At 34.4% G+C, this 26195-nt stretch overlaps 1 pseudogene; it reads left to right on the top strand.

Moving 5' to 3' along the window:
- Nucleotides 1-2092: 2092 nt before the first annotated feature.
- On the top strand, nucleotides 2093-22305 carry LOC107895720 (LRR receptor-like serine/threonine-protein kinase IOS1; annotated as a pseudogene).
- Nucleotides 22306-26195: the final 3890 nt, after the last annotated feature.

Raw genomic sequence — 26195 nt, 5'->3', positions numbered from 1 at the left:
ATATTGAGGTAAGTCAATGTTTATATTGTATGAGCTTATTAAGTATTTTAAATACTTACTCGTGTTACTACTTTTCTATAGATTTTGGACATTCGAAATGTGTCAATGGGATTAGCGAGAAGCACACACCTATTATCTCTCAATTCGGTAGATTTTTTTGATGTGATTGATACTTTAAATACCAAATTAGGATAAAAGAAAATTTAGATATTAAAGTAAAAAAATAAATATAATTTAAGAGAAAAATCATAAATTAAGCATTTTATAAAATGCTTAACAAATTGTTTTAGAAGACTTGTACTTAAGTGCAACCAAGTGCCATTTTTACAACTTACTTTTAAAAAAAATGGAATTTGTTAACCTGCTCATTATTTTTAATCAATTTTCAATTTCATTGACATAACACCTTAATTTAACAATGAAAATCTATGCAAAGGTGGAAATTCATGTTTTTATATTGTTTTTAAGTTTTATTAAGTTATACTTGTTTAAAGTATTTGTATTTGAATAAATTTTGATTTTTAATAAATTATATTATATAGATATTAAAATGTTTATGTACTCATGTAAAGCTTATATAAGCCTTGATTAGTGGTTTGTATCTTCCTTATAATTAAGATTCAGCACAATACCATCATTTTTCTCATGAGTTATTGCAGATCGTACCTTCACCAATCGATATACTCTCTAAATTCTACAAACTTGGTTAGGTTTTTCTCAAAATTGAATGACAAAACCCTAACATGAAAACAATAACTTCTATTGAAGGTCCGAGCAAAGGCGAATCTAGGGAGGCTGGCAAGGGCCCGACCCTCTAAAATAGAAAATTGCTATATAGGCCCTTTAAAAATTTTAAAAATTTAATTTAATTAAGGTAAAACTGTACTTTGACCTACCCTAAAATTATAAAAATTTAATTTAATTCTTTAAAAATTATAAAAATATAGACTATTAAAATTTAAAATTTCATTCAGCTCGAGTATGAGACTCCAACCTCTTCACACTTATTAATATGGAATAAAAGGTTTTTTTCTTCAGTCTAGGAACTACTAATATTTAACTAAATTCTTTTTCCGAAATATTTAACTACATTAGACCAAGGACATCATCCGTATAATACTTGTACTACTTTTCAAAATGTTGCATTTATTGGTATAAATTAAAATTTCTACATATAATTTCATCAAATATTTTCTCCGATTAATTGAAAAATAATTAAACAAACAAATTGAATAATGCTTTGCATTAGTTAAATTACTTTAAAATAATTAAACAGTCAATTTTATAAAATATTTCTCAAGTTGTTAAAGATTTGTACCATAAAATGATTTGTATTGAGGCGCAATCAAAATATGGTTTTTGGGGATGGAATTTGTGGCGTCAGCCAATAGGGTTTATCGTTTTTCTAATTTCTTCTCTAGCGGAATGCGAGAGATTACCTTTTGATTTACCAGAAGCGGAGGAAGAATTAGTAGCAGGGTATCAAACCGAATATTCAGGTATCAAATTTGGTTTATTTTACGTTGCTTCCTATCTAAATCTATTACTTTCTTCGTTATTTGTAACAGTTCTTTACTTGGGGGGTTGGAATATTTCCATTCCGTACGTATTCGCCCCTGAGCTATTTGAAATATAACTGCAATCCAATCACATGTTTCAACCATTTATTTAAAACAACTTTCAAACTATGTATTTTATTACATTATAACTGTGTATAAAATAAGTTATGTTTAAGTAAATTTTGAGCAAGTGTAAACAGTTTAGTTATAAAATTATTAAAATATATTTATTTTTAAAATAATTAATATTATTACAACAATATTTTTATTTTTTTTATAATAAACAATTAAAGACCCAACTTTAAAAAAAATCATTCAGTAATCAAACATATAACGAATAATTCAAATAAAAAAAATTTACCCATAATCATTTATAATATATTTATAATATAAAATATCTTCAAACTATCTTACCTCATCTATCTTAAGTTATAAAACCACCATTGATTCCACGTTCTGTCAGGAATTTGTATGTAATGGATATTGATATCCCCCTTGTGCTTACCAGCTTTGCTCAGCACTAGTTACTATTCATGCTCAAAATCAATCAGGTTTGGTTATCTAAATCTTCTATAACAATATATATGTGTAATAACTAACCAACTCCATATGTTTCTTTCTCAGGGTTCATTAGCTTAGACTGTGGATCACCAGAAGATACAAGCTACAGCCATAAACTATATTTTGGATGAGGCTTACACGCAAAGCGGAGTAAGTGGGAGGGTATTGCCTGAATTCACAACAAATGTGCAACAGCAGGTGGTTTACCTTAGAAGCTTTCCTGAAGGTTAAAGAAACTGTTACAACCTAACACTCAGAAAGGGAGATAGGTACTGTAAGCACTAAATTTTTATCCGATTAGAGTTTGTGTTTAATTTTTAAAATTTCAAAAAATAAAATAAAATAAAATAAAAAATTCATTTTGACCCTTAAACTTTCTTTAATTTCACTTAGACCCTTAAACTTTTCTTAAATTACATTTTAACTCTAAATTTTCTAAAAATTACATTTAGCCTCAGAAGGTTTGCTGCATTTGTTATTTGGTCCTTCAGACAGATTACGTGATTTGGGGCACCCACTTCCTAGATTTTCAGGCCACAAACATGGGTGGCTGCTTCTTCTTCACCCACTACCTGCAAATAGCATAAAAAAACAAGCAAAATAGTAGAAATAAAAGGGAAAAAAAACTACACGATAGAAGAGGTTTTTTTGGCTAAAAAAAACAAAGGAGGAGGATTCCCCCCATTTAATAGGGGTGAAGAGTGTAACACCCCTATCCCGTAACCATTGTCGGAATAGGAAAGGGGTATTACCAGACTTGTAACTCATGTCGGAACAGTAAAATTTTTAACTTTTTCTTGAAATAAAGATCAATCATCTAGATAAATGCTAAATACAGCCAGGGATAAAATTAAACTTCTATAAGTACACATTCAAAAGATGCCATTTTTGCATGGCTTATATACGTTAACCAGAATATTATTCCGCTACTAGTTTATTCTATACATGCCATAAAATAATCCAAAACATAGCAGTACCAAACAGTGGATAGTGATAGTGTGACGAGTTGTTGACGATCCCCGAGCAAAGGCCAAATTTGATAATCTATAAAACAGAGAAACGTAACAACAGAGTAAGCTTTCAAGGTTTAATAAGTCTTAAGTAAAACAATTAACTTTGCTGGATTAAATACATTTATAACTTACACAAAATCCAAGTGAAGTCTCGATGGGCTTAATAAGCCTACACAAGTACATAATACATACCTGACCAACTTAATGTGCTGATCATCCGTAATTGTTGATTTATTACTAAGTCGCTTAAGATTAGGCCTTACACAAATCACGTTTTGAAATGTCAAGATATATCACCATTCGGTCAAATAGATTAAACCCTATGTATGCACATGTAATTCATCTATTTCATCCAAATTTAAGAGTATATACCCCTTCGCATTTAAAAACATCCATGCTACTTTTAGTTTAATCAGTCGAACTAAAACATAACACTATAATCACATTCGGTTTCCATATTTGGAACCACATATTCATGTTTTCATCTTACATAAACAATTTGATAGAGTCAATACTCGTTGAATATAACTTATAACCATCTCATAAGTGATTCCCCAAGTACATTTGTAATACAAACGAAATCGAGTTCACATAGCAAGTAAGTATCACTTACCATATACTTAACCTTTGTACACTTACCGTTTCCATAGTTACCAATTACCAATTCAATCTTTCAATACCTCTAACCACTTAATCATATGCACTCATTTCGTGCACATACATAATTGTATATATGTATTTAGGAGCTTAGTTCTTTAGTTCATATTCACATACCTTCGATTTTTTCCAACACGGAAACACATTAATAAGGTATCACTTCATTCGAACTTATTCGTATCTCAATATAGCTAGTCTCATTTCACAAGAGCCATTAGGCCACATCACGTAGTCAGCGAGTCTTAACCCGGATACTTTCCAAATTCCATGTATATTTAATCACATGTTACCACATTTCACACAAACTATCACCATTGTAATTCATTAACCTCATTCGAATATAAGCATATAGCATGTACCTTATCTTCATGTCATAATATCATTCGACTTTAACACATATTTATATATATATCCCTTTCAATAAACTTCCAACTAAATAAGAAAATACACGCATGACTTACATTCTTCTCATGACAACCATTCGGCTAAACAACATATAAGTCACCACACCTTCAATTTATAAACCTATCAACACATATTACATATACATTGCTTACGTTTATAAAATAGCCATTCGGATAACTTGCACACATTTAAATTTTATCCATTTTGGCCTCACCACCTATATCTTTATCTTGTACATCAATTCAGCAATAGCTTATAAGCAACTCAATTAGTTTCATCAATGTTTACAACAAAATCATAGATTCACTACAAGCTGTTTTCTTGAGCAATAATCATTAAATTATTTGTAACTGGAGCTACGAAACTCCAAATGAAGTGCCGTAAAATTTCCCCGAAAATAGACTCATATATATTCTATCCATAAAATTTTCAGGATTTTTGGTTTGGCCAATCAAAACCAGAATTTTCTTAAAGTTTCCCCTATTTCACTGTTTGACTATACTGACCACTCTTCACTACGAATCAAATTTCTCATTGTACAGATTTCAAAATATGTTCTTGTTTATTTCATTTGAAACTAGACTCATTAAGGAGTCTAAGAATATAAATTTTATCTTATAACAATTTTTATACTATTTATAATGATTTTCTAAAAACAGAACAGGGGATTTCAGATTCATTCTGACACTGTCACACACAACTTTAAATATCTCTCTATAGGAAATTCCTTTGCTTGAACTGTTTATTTTATAAGAAACTAGACTCATTGATCTTTGATTACATATTTTATTCAGCCTCTAATTCCACTCTAACAATTTATAGTGATTTTCAAAAATCACGCTACTACTGCTGTCCTAAGCAGATTATTACAATTTGCTCTTAAATTTCCAAGTCCAAACACTTAAGAACTTACCATTTGAGTTTAAAACATATCATTCTTCATTATAACTAAACTTATATGCTAGAAACTTATTTATTTCAATATGTAATTCAAGTAGAATCATTAGGTCACATTTTATTTATTATGTTCATATAAATATATATCATCTTTTATCAAATCTTAAGCTAAGTTCCATTACTCAAAGACTTACCTTAAGTCGGATGAAACGGTTCCAAACGGCTACTCAATACACTTTGTTTTGCCCTTGCTTGATTCTCCTCCTTTGGGTTCTTGAGCTTAAATAAATAAATTGACTAGTTTAATTACCTTGCTAGTTATTTATATCCCATAACATTAATAGTTTCATATCAAAAGAATCATACGGCAACATTTAATTTTTATTCACCTTATGCTTTTACTAACTTTAAGCCATTCGGCTATTGATCACCTAAGATCCAATTACTATAATTAACCCAATAAATATTTCAATAAAACACACATAAATATTATATACACGGCAACCACCCTTGTTAATTACTCATATATATTTTAATAATTTTCGTTTCATCTTACAACCATTCTTGCTCAAAACATTAGAACCTTAACTAAAACTTATAGATTGTCTCAAGGCCGAATGCATTCTTACTTCCAAAGTAACATAGTCTATGATATATTTTATTTCAAGGTACATATTCATAAATCAAATTTAACCATATAAACCAATATCACCCACTTGATCAATTATAGAGAATTAAAGTTAATATCACAATGTGTACCCTATATGGCCCATTATACATAATCAAATTTAACATCATCTATATATTTACTCATATGGCCGAATATACATACCCCCATATAATATCATTTTCATTTCATTTAACACTTAATTTCCACCACATAAACACTTGGCCGAATAATCCTAAACTAGCAAAACTCTACATTTGTTCATATCATCTTTTAAATTCACATATATCTATTTAGGTAGCTCATATTTTCCCCTTTCTAATATTTCTATCCAAACATCAAAACACTATCCTTTTTGCATTTATCCAATAATACCGTATGCACAATTTGTCACCAAAACTAAAGAAAAATCAACATATGGGTTACAATAAGAGCTTGACTACTAACTAGATTCTCATAAAAATCAATAGAAATAACATGAACTCCTACCTTATTTAACCTCCAAGATAGCTGAATGCCCTAGACAAATTCCTTCCTCTTTCCCTTTTGTTTCGGCTTTGCAAGAAGGTAAGGAAGATGAACACACTCTTACCTTTATTTCTTATTTTATTCATCTTTTTCTTATAAATTTATTACATCATTTGCCAATTAAAATTGTTTTTAATTTGACTTAGTGGAATAGCATCATTTCATGGCCGGCCACTACATACTTTAAGGGTAAATTGACATGCAAACCCAAGCTTTCTCACCTCATTGTTTTTGGATCCTTACAAATTACCTACCATATTTTCTAAATTTTTCAACTAAGTCCTTTCAAGAAAAATTTACATTCCTAAGACTAAATTGAAACTTTTAATTTTTCCTACATACACTATCACACATAAATATATGCAACAAAAATTAAAATGAATTTTTGTGACTCGGTTATGTGGTCCTGAAACCACATTCCGACTAGGGTCTAATTAGGGATGTCACAAAGAGCAAAAAAAAATCCAGCCAAAAAAAGAAAAAAAAAAGAGAGGAACATTCAGCAATCTAAGCAAGAAAAAAACTCCAATATCCGGCAAGCAATCAAGCAACCAAGGATTAACCACCATTAACACCACAACCAAGCTCCCAAACCGAAATCCACTCTAAATACCCGAACCAAACGATTATCAGCCACCCCAAAAACCAAACCTCAACTACCCGTAGCTTGATTTCACACGGCGCATATGATGGCTGTTGGTGGCGCACACATTGGAAGGAGAAAGAGGGGTTTAGCGGCTTAAAGCTTGGATCTCTTCTTTCTTTCTTTGCTTGCTGTTGGAGACTTGTTTGTTTGGGGGGGTTAGTATTAAAAGAAAAAGAAATATTTTAGTTAATGGGTTGGTTTATGTAAGGTTTGATGGGTTAAATTTAGTTTGGGTTAATTAGTGGGTTGGGTGATATGTTAAGTTAGTGGGTTGGGTTGGTTGTGTTTGGTTTGTTAAGTTAGTGAGTTGGGTTGGTTTGTATTATTATTATTATTATTATTATTATTTTAAATTAGTGAGCTGGGTTTAGTTTGGTTTGAAATATTAAGTTAGTTGGGTTGGGATTATTTTGTAATAGGCTGAAATGATTTGAATCTTTTGCCCTTATGTTGTAATAGGAGAAAAGAGATTAATTTCAGTAACCCATAATATTGGACTTCGATATATTCTTACCCTTTTTATTATTATTTACTCATTCTGAATTTAATATATATTTTAGATCACATATTATTACAACATTATTATTAGTTTTCTTTTTATTATTTTAGAAATATTTTTATTTTCTTCTAATTAATTTCAATAAATAAGACAACGTATCGATTTAACATAAGGTTGTTGATTTCATCGCTATGTTGGGTGAATATCATTGGCTCTTGTTAAAAATGGGATGTCCTTTTAAAAAAATCGAAAAATTTAAAAATTCTCGTGTTTTGAAATAGGATATTTATTTTTGTGATTATTGGTAAGTGATCAAATTTTATTTTTAAAATGCAGATGAGGATAGGTAATTTGTCAAAATTCTAGTGTTGTAAACTTTTCGTGTTTCTAAAATTTTTCGTGTTTTTCTAAAAAAAAATTCAGGTTTCAAAAATTTTCGTGTTTTAAAAATTCTCATTTTTCAATTGGATCATGATTAAATATTAAATTGAATTCGTTCTTTGAAATTAAAGACAACGCGTGTTTAATAAGATACCAATTTTGGGCGTCGCGAGGGTGCAAATACCTTCCTCGCGCGTAACCGACTCCCGAACCCAACGTTACTCTGCTTTTGACGTAGACCTAAATTCAGCCTTCATTTTTGTGCAAGAATAAGTTTTCTTTTCTAAAAAAGGATGATTTATTAGGTGTCCGGTCACACCTAGAAAAAAGATCGGTGGCGACTCCATTTTTTAATAAAATCAAAAGTTGGTTTAAATTTTCAAATAATCGCCTTAATTAGAGACCGAAAGCAGAAATTTTTACGTCGCTACAGCTGGCGACTCCACTGGGGACCCTAACCTTTTTTTGAGAGTAGAGTCGAATTAAGCATGCATTGTCGAAATTTTCAAAATTCCTCGTTGAAGTAAATATTTGGTCGTGATCCGAAAATCTCGTTTTTGAAAAATCATACACTTGCATCTGTTGTAAATATTTTGCTAAGTTATTTTATCCTTTTGTTTTTAAGCTCTAAATTCTTACTACGCTGGTTTAATTTTAAATAAAACGAAAGGTTTATGAGTTTCTCCCCACACACCGTGCACGTGCATTTTTGCATAACATGAGCTCTATACTCGGCTCCGTTTGTTTAAGTGAAAGTAAACGCTATGCCTTCGTGAGTTAACTCGTCCTTCCGCACAAGCTAGTGAATACTTTCGGGTTACATATGACTTATGCTTTCGTGAGTTAACTTGTCCCTCCGCATAAGCATAAGTAAATGTAATCCCTCGAGTTGGATTCGAAAGCCTATGATGGGCAATGACCGAGGCTCTATACTAATCTTAGTAGATGACAGTATGGACAATTCGAGTACCTATCTAGAGCCAAAATCGCATATAGTGAACTGTACGAGCCACCTAACTAGAGCCATGCCTAACCTTTGTCCGTTTACTAGTCACCGAAATAAGTACACGGGAAAAACACATCTTACCTTCTGTTTCTTTTACATTTACGCTTTCTGTGCAAGGGAATCAAGTCCATTGGACCAAGTAGCTTTTTTGTTAGATTTTCCACAGTTTTTCTCTGTTCATATGTGTGGTGCTAACCAAGGTTGTTTGTTTGTATTTCTATTTTTTCATCATGCATCATAGGCATCTTGTTAGGAAGGTGTTGATCAGAGATTGGTTTCCAAAAACGGGTTTCTGATGGAGGAGTCAATTACATAAGTGACCGAAACGTTGTGTAATGGACTCTTTTGATTAAAGAAATGCCTAAATAGGGGCTATCTTGAAATTAACACCAAATATTTGCATATTCATTCATGACTGAGATTCATTTGACATTTATTCATTCATCCATTCAGCATGTTCATGTCGCTTAATCATTCACTGAGGCTGAAACCGTATGATCTATAGTTGTGATGCTACGAGTCTAGAATCACGCCATTTGTATAAGACGCGGCTAAGAGCTAGAACTATGGCGGCCGAATTCAATGAGAGAATTGAAAGAATGGAAAGAGCCCAAAGAGAATTGCAAGAACAGTTGGCTAAATCACAGCAGGAAATGAGAGATCTGATGGTAAGATCTCGAGAGGAATCACTCGAGCACAAGGATCAAATGGCCAAAATGATAGAGATGATGTCAGCTTTAGTTAAAGGGAAGGGACTTATGCAGAGTCCTGACATTATGGAACTTCAGTCAAGGGTTAACCTCGATCAGGATCTGCCCCATCCTCCAAGATTCACCCCACCTAACGTAACGCAAAGAGGATGTCCTTAAAGGGAACCTGTAGGCCTGGAGCAACGATCTATACCACCTACTCCCTGTAGAGATAGCCAAGTTGAAATTAGACGATCATGATATTTGGGAAAATTATAGGAGTTTGGAAGAAAGGCTCAAGGCAATCGAAGGCACCGAAGTCTTCTCTGCATTAAGTGCCAAGGAGCTCAGTCTGGTGCCTGATCTGGTTCTGCCTCCAAAGTTTAAGGCACCAGATTTTGAAAAATACGACGGAACGAGATGTCCAAGAATGCATCTTGTCATGTTTTACCGAAAAATGACGAGTCACGTGAATAAAGATAAATTACTAATACATTGTTTCCAAGACAGCTTGGTCGAATCGGCTCTTCGATGGTATAATCAACTTAGTAGAGAAAGGATCCGATCATGGAAAGACTGAGCATCAGCATTTTGTGAACAGTACAAGCATGTGTCTGACATGGTGCCTGATCGGTTGACTCTGTAGATGATGGAAAAGAAGCCGACAGAAACTTTTAGGCAGTACGCACAGAGATGGAGGGACATCTCGGCACAAGTAGAACCCCATTTAACCAAAACTGAAATAGCGGTTCTCTTTATCAACACTTTGAAAGCGCCATTTTACGATAAGTTGGTAGGAAGTGCTACGAAAGACTTTGCGGACATTGTGATATCCGGGGAACTTATAGAGATTTCTATAAAAAATGGAAGGATGGAAGGCCCGGAGAGCTCAAAAAGGCAGCACCCATGAAAAAAAAGAGCCAGAAACCCATGTGGTGGGAACAGGAAGCCACTATACTTCTAACTCAACCACGACCTCAATATCACCCACTTCCGAACTTCACATACTTGGGAGTGTTTTGAACAATGGGAAAGTGGAAGAGATCCGTGTACTTTTAAAGCTAATATAGAGTAATATTCAAAACATACTTATTGCCTTAAGACCTAGAAGTGATAAGATTTCTTTTGAGAAATAGGTCTCGGTCCAAGATTTTTATTTCAATGAAATGCATCTTTTTGAGTAAATTTTCTTCTATTTATAGATTTTTTTTATTATTTGGACTTTCATTCTTTTATTTTACATTCATGATCATCCTATACAAATAATCATCCTTAGAATCATTTATTCTCTAGAATTTGCCTTCGTACCCACAGTAGGTCCCCAGATATCAATGTCACGAGCGACGCTGTTACTAATTCCCTTTGGAGCAAGATGTGTGTCTAGAGGAGTCTCAAGACTTCGAAGATGACAGAGATTGTGCCTATCTTCAGATTCGTGAAGGATGACAGAATGAGATGAAAGACAGACCCTAACTTACAAAGGGTCAGCTAACATTGCGAGCTTGGGAAAAAGATGAAGATCGAAACCTAGCTCACCGCAGAAATAAGGCAAGATTATTGAGTCATTTCCAAGAATTCAAGGATGTTTTCGCACGATCATATTGAGACGCACTTAGGAACATCTTGAAAGAGGTCCATAAGGGTGTCTAAAGAATACATGACAATGGTTCTGCAACAGCCAGGCTAATCAATGAGGATCGGATGTTGTTGGTCCACCATGGGAAGGGAATAGCATCAGTTATGTCGTCAAGACTCACGTGCTTCTTCCATCTCTTCACAAACTTTTCAATACGTGGGGCATAGATGTTCTGGGGATGATCTCGACAAAAGTTTCTAGTCGACATCATCGTCGTGGCCGTCAATTGCTTCACTAAGAAGGTTTCATATGCCAATATCATAAAGTCGACAGTCATGAAAAGAAAAAAATAAAAAAATAAAAAAAAAACAAAAAACAAAAAAATAAAAAAAAACAAAAAACAAAAAGAGAGATCAAATGCCAGAAAGAATCATGTTTTAATGCATAACTGTACAATGTCATATCATAATGCAACAAAGGCTGACAAAAGAAAAATACAAAAATAAAGAAAAGTTATGGAAGGTGACCGAGACTTGTAAGTATTGGCATAAAAAGCTACCTTTTACTCTTTGTGCTTATTAAAGTTGATCAGGACCTTCACTTGGGCATTAGAGGTGGTTCTGTCCATGGAAACTAAGATTCTTTTTCTCCAAGCTTTGATTGAATCAAGAATTGGATGAAGTAAAATGTTTTCAGTAAACTTGACTGCAGAAAAGGGTTGGAAAGTCAAACGTTTATGATGCTGAGTTATGATGGAAATGGTTCACCCAAAGGAATTTCATAGTGGGAACTTGGTATTGCAGAAGATCTTTTCTATACAAAAGGATTTCAAAGGAAAATGAATGTTTAAGAACTTTATGAGGTAAAGGAGGCTTTCCCCGGAAGAACACTGATCTAATCCTAAATTCGGATTCAGTCCAGAAATACTTAAAAAGGAGAGGCCAATGTGAAAACCCGCAAAAGGCGCTTTGTGACCTTCATTCATTCAAAAGAAAAAAGAAAGAAAGAAAAAGAAAGAAAGAAAGAAAAAGAAAGAAAAGAAAATGGAGAGGTCAAGGTGAAAACCCGCAAAGGGCTCCTTGATACCAAAGGGGTTTTGAGTTAAAAACCTAAAAAAGGCGGCTCAAATTTTGTTCAAAGGTGGGGCATATAGTAGTCTTGCTATACTTGAATTGACAGTGAAAAAGTATGCTACATCTTAGGGCATCGACAAAGTACTCTGAATCCCCTAAACACATGTTGAACTCAAAATTGTCTCAAAGGAGTTTGTACAGAGAAGCTCAAGCTGCGATATTTGGGGCACTTAGCTTTCTATTTTACCCATTTCTGAATTTATCTTTGATTATCTTATTCTTTTCAAAATAGGCTTCCAATAAACTTGCATTTACTCTCATTGTTCAACTTGTTTGTTTCGAGCTATGCTCTTAACCAATTTTCTTCTTGTCCATCAGTTCAATCCTTTTCAAGCATTTCGCATTGAAATAATGATTAATGGACTAATCATACTTTTATAAAATGAGTTTTGCATATTACTCTGAAAGCTTCTAAATAATACAGGAACCTGAAACCAGTTGGTTGTTCAAGAGCTTACCAAGTGTAAGGGTTGGAAATATTTGAGCTCAAATTGAGTTTATCTCCTCAGATTTTCTGTCAAAAAATATCAGTCAATGGAACAAGTTACAGATCATACACCCTTGAGTTACAGTAGGATATAGATCCTATAGCCAAGAACTGCAGTGGAATGGTTTAAGGATAGTGCCAACCTTGTATCCTTAAATTACAGTGGAATGGACCCTGAAGTTACGGTGGGGCAAGCTGGTTGAGCAAAACGCGATTATTTCTTCGGATTTTGGGTCAAAATACCAACCGAGCAATAGGGCAGCGTACTACGTCAGTAATAGAGCCCTGATGGGCAATGAGTGATGACGCCTTAAAAAAAAGAAGAAGATCAAAATGAAAACTTGAAAAGGGCGTCTTGATAAACAAAAATTAGGATGAAAACCCGAAAGGGCGTCCTAATGAAGCAGGTTTGGGCCCAAGGAGTAAAAAGATTCAAGAAGTGAGTCAAACAGCAAGACTACAGTATTTGAAGCATTTTCAGCAGCTCGAAAATTTATACGCAAGAAGACATACTCAAAAATATTCTTGATTAAGAAACGTGGAAGAGTTCATGCGTTGAAGATCTAGAGTATTTTGAAATGACATGCTCCAAACAAAAGAAATGTTGAGCATTACCCGGATGAGAATTTGATAAGTACAAGAGCCTCAACGCAAGGACAAAGTTCAACCAGGGGCAAAAAGAGCGATATCTGAGAAACATAGATTACTCGTGAAGCTAGAGGACGGGTACAGGGCCTGAAGAGGAAGTCAAAAGTCAAAGCAATGAACACAGATCATCAAAAATCATGACGGAAAGGGACATACGACAAACATGCCTAAGGCGCATAGCATAATCATGTAGGCATAAAGGCATTTAAGACAAACATGTGCACATCATGATAACATCATGCATGACATATACAGGTACTCCAGTAGAGCAAGAGTATGTGATGATAGCTGTACTGAATCAAAGCAAAAGATGCCTGAGTTCCACCAGATGACAGGTTTTGGTATTTTGATGTTTCAATTTCTGTTTGTCAAAAATCAACTCATATTGCGAGAGGTGAGTTGAGCCTCAGGGCACGCTGAGGTATTTTCAATTTATTTTTCAAAAATAAACTCATATTGCGAGAGGTGAGTTGAGCCTCAAGACACGTTGAGGTATTTTCAATTTCTGTCTTTCAAAAAAAATCAAAAAAATCAACTCATATTGCGAGAGGTGAGTTGAGCCTCAAGACGTTGAGGTATTTTCAATTTTCGTTTGTCAATTTATTTTTCAAAAATCAACTCATATTGCGAGAGGTGAGTTGAGCCTCAAGACACGTTGAGGTATTTTCAATTTCTGCTCACATTGCGAGAGGTGAGTTGAGCCTCAGGACACGCTGAGGTAATTTTAATTTCTGTTTTTCAAAAAAAAAATCAACTCATATTGCGAGAGGTGAGTTGAGCCTCAAGACACGTTGAGGTATTTTCAATTTCTATCTTTCAAAAAAAAATCAACTCATATTGCGAGAGGTGAGTTGAGCCTCAGGACACGTTGAGATAATTTCAATTTTTGTTTGTAAAAAATCAACTCATATTGCGAGAGGTGAGTTGAGCCTCAAGACACGTTGAGGTATTTTCAATTTCTGTCTTTCAAAAAAAATCAACTCATATTGCGAGAGGTGAGTTGAACCTCAAGACGCTGAGATGTTTTCCATTTCTGTTCTTCAATTTCTGTTTTTCAAAAAAATCAATTCATATTGCGAGAGGTGAGTTGAGCCTCAGGGCACGCTGAGGTATTTTCAATTTATTTTTCAAAAATCAACTCATATTGCGAGAGGTGAGTTGAGCCTCAAGACACGTTGAGGTTTTTTCAATTTCTGTCTTTCAAAAAAAAATAAAAAAGATCAACTCATATTGCGAGAGGTGAGTTGAGCCTCAGGTTACACGCTGAGGTAATTTCAATTTCTGTTTGTCAAAAATTAACTCGTTTTGTGAGAGATGAGTTGAGCTTCAGATCACACACTGAGGTATTTTTTCAATTTATATTTTTCAAAAAAATCAACTCATATTGCGAGAGGTGAGTTGAGCCTCAGGACATGCTGAGGTATTTTCAATTTCTGTTTTTCAAAAATCAACTCATATTGCGAGATGTGAGTTGAGCCTCGAGACACGCTGAGGTATTTTTAATTTCTGCTTTTAAAAAAAAATCAACTCATATTGCGAGAGGTGAGTTGAGCCTCGGCTCACATGCTGAGGTATTTTCAATTTCTAACTTCAATTTCTGTTTCCAAAATCAACTCATATTGCGAGAGGTGAGTTGAGCATCAGCTCACATGCTGAGGTATTTTCAATTTCTATTTTTCAATTTCTGTCTTTCAAAAAAAAAATTCAACTCATATTGCGAGAGGTGAGTTGAGCCTCAGGACACGCTGAGGTAACTTCAATTTCTATTTTTCAAAAATCAACTCATATTGGGAGAGGTGAGTTGAGCCTCAGGGCATGCCGAGGTATTTTCAATTTCCGTTTATGCTTTTCAAAAATCAACTCATATTGCGAGAGGTGAGTTGAGCCTCGGGACACGCTGAGGTATTTTCAATTTCTGCTTTTCAAAAAAATCAACTCATATTGCGAGAGGTGAGTTGAGCCTCAGCTCACATGCTGAGGTATTTTCAATTTTTATTTTTCAATTCATGTTTCCAAAATCAACTCATATTGCGAGAGGTGAGTTGAGCCTTAGGGCACGTTGAGGTATTTTCAATTTCTGCTTTACTAATTCTGCTTTTCAAATCAACTCATATTGCGAGAGGTGAGTTGAGTCTCGGGCCACACGCTGAGGTCTTTTCAAATTCTATTTTTTTAATTTCTGTGTTTCAAAAAAAAATCAGCTCATATTGCAAGAGGTGAGTTGAGCCTCAGGGCACGCTGAGGTATTTTCAATTTCTGCTTTTCAATTTCTGTTTTTTCAATTTCTGTTTTTCAATAATCAACTCATATTGCGAGAGGTGAGTTGAGCCTTTTAATTTCTGTTTTTCAAAAAAACCAACTCATATTGCGAGAGGTGAGTTAAGCCTTTTAATTTCTGTTTTTCAAAAATCAACTCATATTGCGAGAGGTGAGTTGAGCCTTTTAATTTCTGTTTTTCAAAAAAACTAACTCATATTGCGAGAGGTGAGTTGAGCCTTTTAATTTTAATTTCTGTTTTTCAAAAATCAACTCATATTGCGAGAGGTGAGTTGAGCCTTTTAATTTCTGTTTTTCAAAAACCAACTCATATTGCGAGAGGTGAGTTGAGCCTTTTAATTTCTGTTTTTCAAAAACCAACTCATATTGCGAGAGGTGAGTTGAGCCTTTTTTTGTTTTTCCAAAATCAACTCATATTGCGAGAGGTGAGTTGAGCCTTTTGCAAATTCTGTTTTCAAAAATCAACTCATATTGCGAGAAGTGAGTTGAGCATTGGCTCACATGCTGAGCTATTTTCAATTTCTATTTTTAATGTCTAGTTTTAAAGAGTCAATTCATATTGCGAGAAATGAGTTGAGCTCAGGATCACATGCCGATTAAAGAATAAAGATTGGACAATTGAACAAAATTTAGTGCTTTTAAGTCTTTGCACTATCCTTGTTTCACAATAATGAGCACAGAGGGGTAGTTGTAAGCACTAAATTTTTGTCCGACTAGAGTTTTTGTTTAATTTTCAAAATTTCAAAAAAAATAAAAAAATAAAAAATTCATTTTGACCCTTAAACTTTTTTTAAATTTCACTTAGACCCCTAAACTTTCCTTAAATTATATTTTAACCCTAAATTTTCTAAAAATTACATTTAGCCCCAGAAGTTTTCCTGCATTTGTGATTTGGTCCTTCAGACAGATTACGTGATTTGGGGCACCCACTTCCCAGATTTTCAAGCCACAAACATGGGTGGCTGCTTCTTCTTCACCCACTACCTGCAAATAGCATAAAAAACAAGCAACATGGTAGAAATAAAAGGAAAAAAAAACTACACGATAGAAGAGGTTTTTTTGGCTAAAAAAAAAGAGGAGGATTCCCCCCATTTAATAGGGGTAAAGAGCAAAAAAAAAATCCAGCAAAAAAAAAAAGAGAGGAGCATTCAGCAATCTAAGCAAGAAAAAAACTCCAATATCCGGCAAGCAATCAAGCAACCAAGGATTAACCACCATTAACACCACAACCAAGCTCCCAAACCGAAACCCGCTCTAAATACCCGAGCCAAACGATTATCAGCCACCCCAAAAACCAAACCTCAACTACCCATAGTTTGATTTCACACGGCGCATACGATGGCTGTTGGTGGCGCACACATTGGAAGGAGAAAGAGGGGTTCAGCGGCTTGAAGCTTGGATCTCTTCTTTCTTTCTTTGCTTGCTGCTGGAGACTTGTTTGTTTGGGGGGGTTTAGTATTAAAAAAAAGAAATATTTTAGTTAATGGGTTGGTTTATGTAAGGTTTGATGGGTTAAATTTAGTTTGGGTTAATTAGTGGGTTGGGTGATATGTTAAGTTAGTGGGTTGGGTTGGTTGTGTTTGGTTTATTAAGTTAGTGAGTTGGGTTGGTTTGTATTATTATTATTATTATTATTATTATTATTATTTTAAATTAGTGAGTTGGGTTTAGTTTGGTTTGAAATATTAAGTTAGTTGGGTTGGGATTATTTTGTAATAGGCTGAAATGATTTGAATCTTTTGCCCTTATGTGAATTTTATTTGGGCCATGTAAAAATTTGGTCTAAATAAATAAATTTTTAAATAGTCGAGTCAACCCGACTCTATTTGCGGCAATCTGATCCAGTGGCGATCACTAACAAAGGCCCATTTCAGCAACCCGAGGAGAAAAGAGATTAATTTCAGTAACCCATAATATTGGACTTCGATATATTCTTACCCTTTTTATTATTATTTACTCATTCCGAATTTAATATATATTTTAGATCACATATTATTACAACATTATTATTAGTTTTCTTTTTATTATTTTAGAAATATTTTTATTTTCTTCTAATTAATTTTAATAAATAAGACAACGTATCGATTTAACATAAGGTCGTTGATTTCATCGCTATGTTGGGTGAATATCATTGGCTCGTGTTAAAATGGGACGTCCTTTTAAAAAAAATCGAAAAATTTAAAAATTCTCGTGTTTTGAAATAGGATATTTATTTTTGTGATTATTGGTAAGTGATCAAATTTTATTTTTAAAATGCAGATGAGGATAGGTAATTTGTCAAAATTCTAGTGTTGTAAACTTTTCGTGTTTCTAAAATTTTTCGTGTTTTTCTAAAAAAAAAATCAGGTTTCAAAAATTTTCGTGTTTTCAAAATTTTCGTGTTTTAAAATTCTCATTTTTCAATTGGATCATGATTAAATATTAAATTGAATTCGTTCTTTGAAATTAAAGACAACGCGTGTTTAATAAGATACCAATTTTGGGCGTCGCGAGGGTGCTAATACCTTCCTCGTGCGTAACCGACTCTCGAACCCAACGTTACTCTGGCTTTTGACGTAGACTTAAATTCGGCCTTCATTTTTGTGCAAGAATAAGTTTTCTTTTCTAAAAAAGGATGATTTATTAGGTGTCCGGTCACACCTAGAAAAAAGATCGGTGGCGACTCCCTTTTTTAATAAAATCAAAAGTCGGTTTAAATTTTCAAATCATCGCCTTAATTAGCGGCCGAAAGCAGAAATTTTTACGTCTCTACAGGTACCTTATTAGAGCAACTTTCATGTACGGAAACTACAACCAAAGGAATGAGCTTCCCCAGTTTGATTTGTATTTGGGACCTTCTTTATGGAATAAGGTGATATTACCAAATGCAGCTCTCGGTGTGATTCATGTTCTCCAATCCAATTATTTGCATATATATCTTGTGAACTGGGAAAGGCGCACCATTCATATCTTCCTTGGAGTTGAGGCTTTTGAAAAACACCACTTACACTGCTGGTTGAATGGCGCTCATTCGAAGACTCGATGTTTGTTCAACAAGTAGAACAGTATTCAGGTAAGCATTTTCAAACCTGTAAGAAACTAAACTTTTATTAATGTTCCTTTCTCATATACTTGGTGAATAATGGTTCAGGTTTCCCCAAGATATATATGATCGTGCTTGGTGGCCTTACCAAGAAACTGATTGGACACAAATAACTACCTCATCCAACATTGAAACAGGAAATGGTTACCAACCACCATTGCGTGCCATGAGAAGTGCCTGCATGCCCGCAAATGCTAGTCTGCCGTTGAGTTTCCCCATTAACAGCATGGTTCCAGATGCTCAATATTATGTATACGTGCACTTTGCTGAAATACAAGAGCTTAAAGCTAATCAGTCCCGAGAGTTCAATATCTATACCAATGGAAGCTACTATGCCGGACCTTATAGTCCTCGATGCTGGTCAGATTTACTTAGAGAGGACTACAAACTCAACCCTTCCACCTATTTTCAATGCCATTGAGTTGTATACGGTAAAAGAATTCCTACAATTGCAGACAGTTTATACAGATGATATATTTTCTAAAACCTGAATCATATATGCATGACAGTTGGTCTAACTCCAATTATTGTATGCAACGTAGTTGACGCTATTTTGAATATAAAATCCATGTATGGATTGAAGAGAAACTGGAAGAGGATCCATGCACCCCTCGAGATTTCTTGTGGGAAAGACTTAATTGCACCTATGAACATAATAGTTCACCTAGAATTATATCCTTGTAAGCATGACTCACCTTTGATCAAGTTGGTGAAATGGAAAAGAACTTTGAATTGATCCCTTCATATTTTTGTTTAATGAAACTGTTTACCATGAATTCAGGAACTTATCCTCAAGCGGGTTGACAGGAGGGATACCACATTACATACAAAATCTTGCCGAATTACAATATCTGTAAGCCTCCACATGAATTGCGAAATTTGCGTAGCTATTGAAATGGAGGCTAAACTAGTTTTCGTCGAAATAGCAGTAACTTGTCAAACAATAGTTTGACTGGACCAGTGCTTGAGTTTCTATCCAGATTGCAATCCTTGACAATACTATAAGTTACTTGAGATTAGAATTTTAATACTATTTTTTTTTGTTTTATAAGTGGTCAGTGGAGAATAACTATTGTTTTATGTTTACAGAAACCTAAATGATAACAGTCTTAATGGCTTAGTGCCAGCAGAACTGGTAGAAAAGTCCAAGACTGGTTTGACATTAAGGTATGCTTTAGGTTCATATATTATTTGTGAATCACAATTCCCTTCATTTTTCTCTTACCTGCTACACTATCAGTCTCACTTTTTTAGTAACTTTATGATCAACGTTTTTCATTCTAACTTTATGCAGTATAGTAATTTTAAACAGTTGTATTCCAAGTCTTATACTTTTTTTTGTATTGAATTGATTGAAGTGTTGAAGGAAATCCAAATCTTTGTGCAAAGGCTTCATGTATAAAGAAGAAAAACAAGACTGTCGTACCCCTAGTAGTATCAGTTGTTTCATTTACTGTCCTTGTAACTGCAGTGGCCATCTTATGGAGGGTTAATAGGAGAAAACCACTAGGTACGAATCAATGATTAATATCACTAACTTCGGTGAATTTACTTGGTATGTATTTGCTAATTGTATCTGTTATAATTTTCTCAGCCGGAAAGATAGATGTTGACTACAGAAATACATACCAATCAATAGAATAAAAAAACAAGCTGTTCGAATACTCTGAGGTTCAAAGGATGACAAACAACTTCGAGAGAGTTCTTGGAAAAGGAGGATTTGGAACAGTTTTCCACGGATATTTCAATGACACTCAAGTGGAAGTCAAGATGCTTTCTGAATCATCAGCTCAAGGGTACAAGCAGTTTCATGCAGTGGTATATTAAACAACCTCTCAGTCTCACCCCCTACAACAGTTTTACCGCATTCATATGTATCAAACTAATCCATACATATGGGGCTTACAAGTTGAACTTCTCTTGAGAGTTCATCATAGAAATTTGACACCACTTATAGGGTATTGTGATGATGGCTCCAATCTTGGACTAGTTTATGAGTTCTTGGCCAAAGGAAATTTAGCCAAGCACCTATCAGGTTTGAGTGCACGGTTTTTCACCCAGCAGAAACTTGTTACTTTTGATGCTATTAAAAATAAGGTGCTCCTACATGAATATCTCTTTGTGGATGCAGGAAACAGTAGCAATATTTTGACTTGGGAACAAAGACTAAGAATAGCACTAGAGGCAGCCCAAGGTAAGCATGCATTTGCCTAATATATTACTACTAAGTCATTTTACATCTCTTGCCATTTGTATTGTAGTCTGTAATTGACCGAATGAACAAAGAAATTGAAATTGTAGGATTGGAGTATTTACACAATGGTTGCAGACCACCAATAATCCATAGAGATGTGAAGTGTACTAACATCTTGTTAACTGAGAACTTGCAAGCCAAACTATCTGATTTTGGGCTCTCAAAAAGTTTTCCAACCGAAAGCTCTCAAATTCATGTTTCAACAGTTGTTGCTAGTACCCCTGGATATCTTGATCCAGAGTAAGCTCATCTAATCTAGGCCCAATCTTTGTGTCTCTAACCATTGGTAAACTAAAAAGACTGTGTGTTGCTAACTGAAATTTGATATTTTGGGTTTTAGAGGTATACTGTATCAAGCAGGTTAACGGAGAAAAGTGATGTATACAACTTTGGTGTGGTTTTGTTGGAGAGTATTACAAGCTGACCTATGATTGATAGAACAAGCAGAGATGAGGCTACTTACATAAAACAATGAGTGGATTTCATGTTGTCCAATGGGGGTGTCAAAAACATAGTTGATTCAATATTACAAGGAGATTTTGACACCAATTTCGTGTGGAAAGTTGTCGAAATAGCAATGGCTTGTGTATCTTGAACTTCTATAAAACGACCAACCATGAACTTTGTAGTCATGGAATTAGCGGAGTGTTTGTCGTCTGTAATTGATAGAATGACCGAAAGAGGCAATGGAGATGAACCACAAGAATCAATTAATAAGGTGACTGTCAGCTTTGGCTCTGATACAAGTCTACTCGCAAGATGAGTTAGGGAAAAATCTATAAGCAATTCCACTGATTTTTCGTTTCTACAATTTTCATGCGTAGATTCCAAGGGTTATACCAAAAAATCTTGATACTATTACTATTAATAAAAGGCAGTCAGACTATATATGAAAATAAAGTAAAATGTACGATAAATATATTAATCTAAATATATATATTAACACTAAAAACAAACAAAATTATAAATTTTTCATCTTATAATGTCTTGCTTTTCTAGCACCCCTCTGTCTGTTGGTCTCTAGTAGGTTCTTGTTTTAGGTTTTTTTTTTTTTGGTTTCACGATAGGGATTGATGGTGCTATTCTGTTTTTTTAGTGACTCTTTGTTTTCATTTGTTTTGGTGGATCTAGTAAATTTCGTTAGTATGGAGAAAGAGTTAGCGGATTTGTCTTTAGATGATGAGGAAGATGAGATTTTGCAAACAAGAATGGATCTTGGTTCAGAGATGGAGAGGGTGGAGTTTTGTTTGGTTGGTTGTTTTCTGATGGTTAGTGTTATTCACTTCCCAGCAATGAGAAGCACAATGACCAATCTATGGCATCCGGTTGAAGAGGCTTAGATGTTGGAGTTAGGGAAAAGTGATTTTTATTTAGATTATTTCATACGATGGATTTGGAAATGGTGATAAAAAGGTCACCGTGGACTTTTAATAACCATGTTTTATTGTTACATCGTTTAACAAGGGGTGAAGATCTATTGAAAGTATCGCTTGTTTAAGCAAATTTTTGGGTTCAGATCCATGGAGTGCCAACAGGTTTCTTTAATGGGATTTTGGAGAGGTAATTAGGGGATTTTCTCAGGAAATATGTGGAATATGATAGTATGAATCTTAATAGGGAGCTACAATCGTATTTACGAGTAAGAATGATCTTAAATGTTTGACTTCCGTTGAAAATGAAGAAGAATGTGTTTTCTTCCGGGATTTTCTCCTATGTTAGCTTTAAATATGAACGTTTGACCATGTTTTGCTTTTTTTTGTGAGCGACTAAGGCACAATGACTCTTTCTATCAAACTAAAATGGCGCTAGGTTCTGAAGTAGCTGAAATGGAGTGGGATCTATCGTTAAGAGCTCAGTCTAGAAGAGCTCTTACTATGAGTAGTGTGTGGTTACATGAGAGGGATGTAGGGGCGAAAAAAGGTAGGTTTTCGATGGGGCAAGTATCAAAAAAAAGTAGTCGGAATAATGGTTGTCATTGGGAGGATGTGCTAAATATTGACCTAAATTTGTGAGTTAATCTAGAAGGGGATATGTTCTGTTATATCTAGTGGGGGTGAGGAGTTATCTTTAATACAAGGTCAAGGATTAACAGATCATGATTCTGAAGAGTGTGAGATTGAGTGGGTGATGGGAAGAAAATGCCTAAAAAGGAGGAAGAAGATTCTGTTGAGGGAAAAGAGTTGGGCTATTTGATAGTTAGAAATATGAGAGTATCGGGAGGTAACCATTTTATATTAGCAGCTGCCAAGGGCCAAGTCGACCGGTCGCAATGAATATCATAAATTAGAATGTTCGTGATTTGGGGAGTCCACGAATTGTAAGGAGGCTTCTACATGTGCTAAAGATGTATAATCCCCAAATGGTCTTTGTTTTGGAGACTAAGTTAAGTAAAGTGCAAAAGAAACGTGTTAAAAGGAAGTGTGATTTTCTTAATGCCATTGAGGTTTCGGCTGAGGGTTTAAGAGGTGGTATTTGCTTGGATTGGAAAGGAGATGTTTCGGTAAACCTTAGAAATTTCTCTAACAACCATATTGATGCTGATGTTTCTGAAGTTAGTAAATGATGAAAATAGAGGTTTACATAGTTTTATGGCTCACCTTATGCACATAATAAGAAGGCTTCATGGAATTTATTAAGAAGGTTTTAGTGTGATCCAAAGATTTCTTAGTTTGTTTATGGTAATTTTAATGAGATTATGCATGTGAATGAAAAAGTGAGGGGTTTACCTAGAGATGAAAGAAGAATGGATGCCTTTAGAGGAGTTTTGGGGAATGTCAATTAATAGACGTTGGCTACTCTGGAGCTTGGTTTACATGGGAAAGAGGAAACTTACCCGAGACTAACATTAGAGAGAGGCTTGATAAAGGAGTGGCAAATGTTAGCTGGATAAACTTGTTTCCTAATGTGTCTATTCAACATCTAGAGCATTTTTTTCAGATCATTGTCCTCTACTTATACAAACAGCTCAATTTGGGAATAGTGATAGAGGAGATGGCTTCCGTTTTGAGTCATGGTAGGTTTTGAAGGAGTCTTATGTTAGAGAAGTGGAGAAAATTTGGAAGGATTCTTCAAAAGATCTTTTGTGTAAGTTGGACATATTGAAAAGGGGGTTGATCAAATGGGCTAAAAAAATTAAATAGAAAAGGGACGCCTCGAGTACCTAATTAGTAGACTAGATGAGCTGATAAAAGCTGATGAGAATCTTGTTGAAATTATTGATATAAAGATCGGGCTAAATCTTGAAATTGAAAAAGATGAAGTCTATTGGGAATAGAGGGATCGAGGGAACTGGTTAAAATTAGGGAATAGGAATATCGATTTTTTTCATAAATATGCATCTTAGCGAAGGCGTGGTAATTATATTGGTTGCTTAGAATATGAGGATGGGAGTAAAACTTGTGATGAAATTGAGAATGAGGAACTAGCTTGGGGTTTTTTCATAAGCTGTTTTCCTCAAACGGCGTTGAGGATATAAATCATCTACTTTTCGTGATCGAGCAATGTATTAGTGTTGAGGATAACCAAAGCTCATGTCGAAATATACTAAGGAAGAGGTTTGGATGGCGATTAAGGAGATGGGATCTACAAAAGCACCGGGGGAGGGCTTTCCAGCCTTGTTCTTTCAAAAATGTTGGCACATTGTTGGAAGGGATGTTACGACCTTTTGTTTGAAAGTTCTTAATAAAGGTACGAATTTTGAGTCTCTAAATGTCACAAATATTGCTTTGATTCCAAAAGTTCCATATCCATCGAATCTTAAGAATTTTAGGTCTATTAGTTTATGCAATGTGCTTTATAAAGTGATAGTTAAAATGATAGTGAATCGTTTTAAAGTAGTAATTTCTAATTGTATTGATAGAGCCCAAAGTGCCTTTGTTCCGGAAAGATTAATTTCAGATAATGTTTTGATTGCCTATGAATTTATGCATACTTTTTGGAAAAAGAAAGTAGGGAAAAAATGTTTTATGGCAGTGAAACTTGATATAAGCAATGTTTATGACAGGGTTGAATGGAAGATTATTAAGGAGATGGTGATAGGTATGGGCTTTGATTTGGTTTGGGTTTCTTTAGTCATGAAATATGTCTCCTTTGTCTCGTATTTTGTCATCAAAAATGGGAATGTTGGCAAGGTGTTTAGGCCGGCTAAAGGATGTAGACAAAGGTGTTTCTGATTTGTAGCGAATGACTTTTGGCCCTTATAAGGGTAGTGGTGCAAGATAGCCTGATTAAAGGGCTAAAGCTAGTAAAAGCAACCCAAAAATTTCTCCTCTACTTTCTATGAATGACTGTATCCTATTTGGAGAAGCTAGTAATAAAGGGGCTCATACCTTGAAAACTATTTTGAGAGAATATGAAAGTTGTTTGTGTCAATGTGTTAATTTCGATCAATCAACAGTGGTTTTCAGTACAAATACTTCTGAATGGGGATAGGTAACTTGCATCAGGGATTTCAGGGGTATGTGTATCGAATAGTACTGAAAGATACCTTGGTTTGCCTAATTTGGTGGGGAGAAATAAAAAGCAAACTTTCCAACTTCTTAAGGATAAATTCAATAAGTGAATTGAAAGTTAGAGTATTAGGGTCTTATCTCAAGAAGGTAAAGAGGTAATCATTAAAGTCATTCTTCAATCCATCCCTACTTATTCAATGACATGTTTTTTATTACCTAAGTCTTTATGTGATGAGTTAGATAGCATTATGGCCACCAAAATGGTGGCAGAAAAGTTATGACAGGAAGGATATTCATTGGTGCAATTGGTATTTCCTTTGTGAACTCAAGGAAAATGAAGGAACGGGTTTTCAAAAACTTGCAAAATTTAATATCACATTGTTAACCAATCAGGGTTGGCACATTATTAATTATCATAATTCTCTTCTAGCTGAGTTTTAAAAGAGAAATATTTTTCATTAACAGATTTTTTAAATGCAAGGTCAGTGTGTAACACCCCTTATTCATATTCAACGTCAGAATAGGGTTACGAAGCATTACCAAACTTACAATACTTTTAAACATACATTTCATAAACAATTATCAATTCAAATACAACAAAATCATAAACAATCATAGTGTCTCTTAAACAAGCCTAAGAGGCCTTAAACATACATTGAGAGGGGTTCAAGACTAAACCAGATACTTGAGAACTTTTCAACACTTAGTAAAATTTTTCTCAAAACAAGGGTCACACGCCCGTGTGGCCAGGTCGTGTGTCTCACACGGCCTTCAGACAT

This window comes from Gossypium hirsutum, chromosome A10 (assembly GCF_007990345.1).
Source record: "Gossypium hirsutum isolate 1008001.06 chromosome A10, Gossypium_hirsutum_v2.1, whole genome shotgun sequence".
NCBI classification, from domain to species: Eukaryota; Viridiplantae; Streptophyta; class Magnoliopsida; order Malvales; family Malvaceae; genus Gossypium; species Gossypium hirsutum.
The sequence above is the reverse complement of the archived record's forward strand: the minus strand, read 5'-3'. Positions and strand labels throughout refer to the sequence as shown.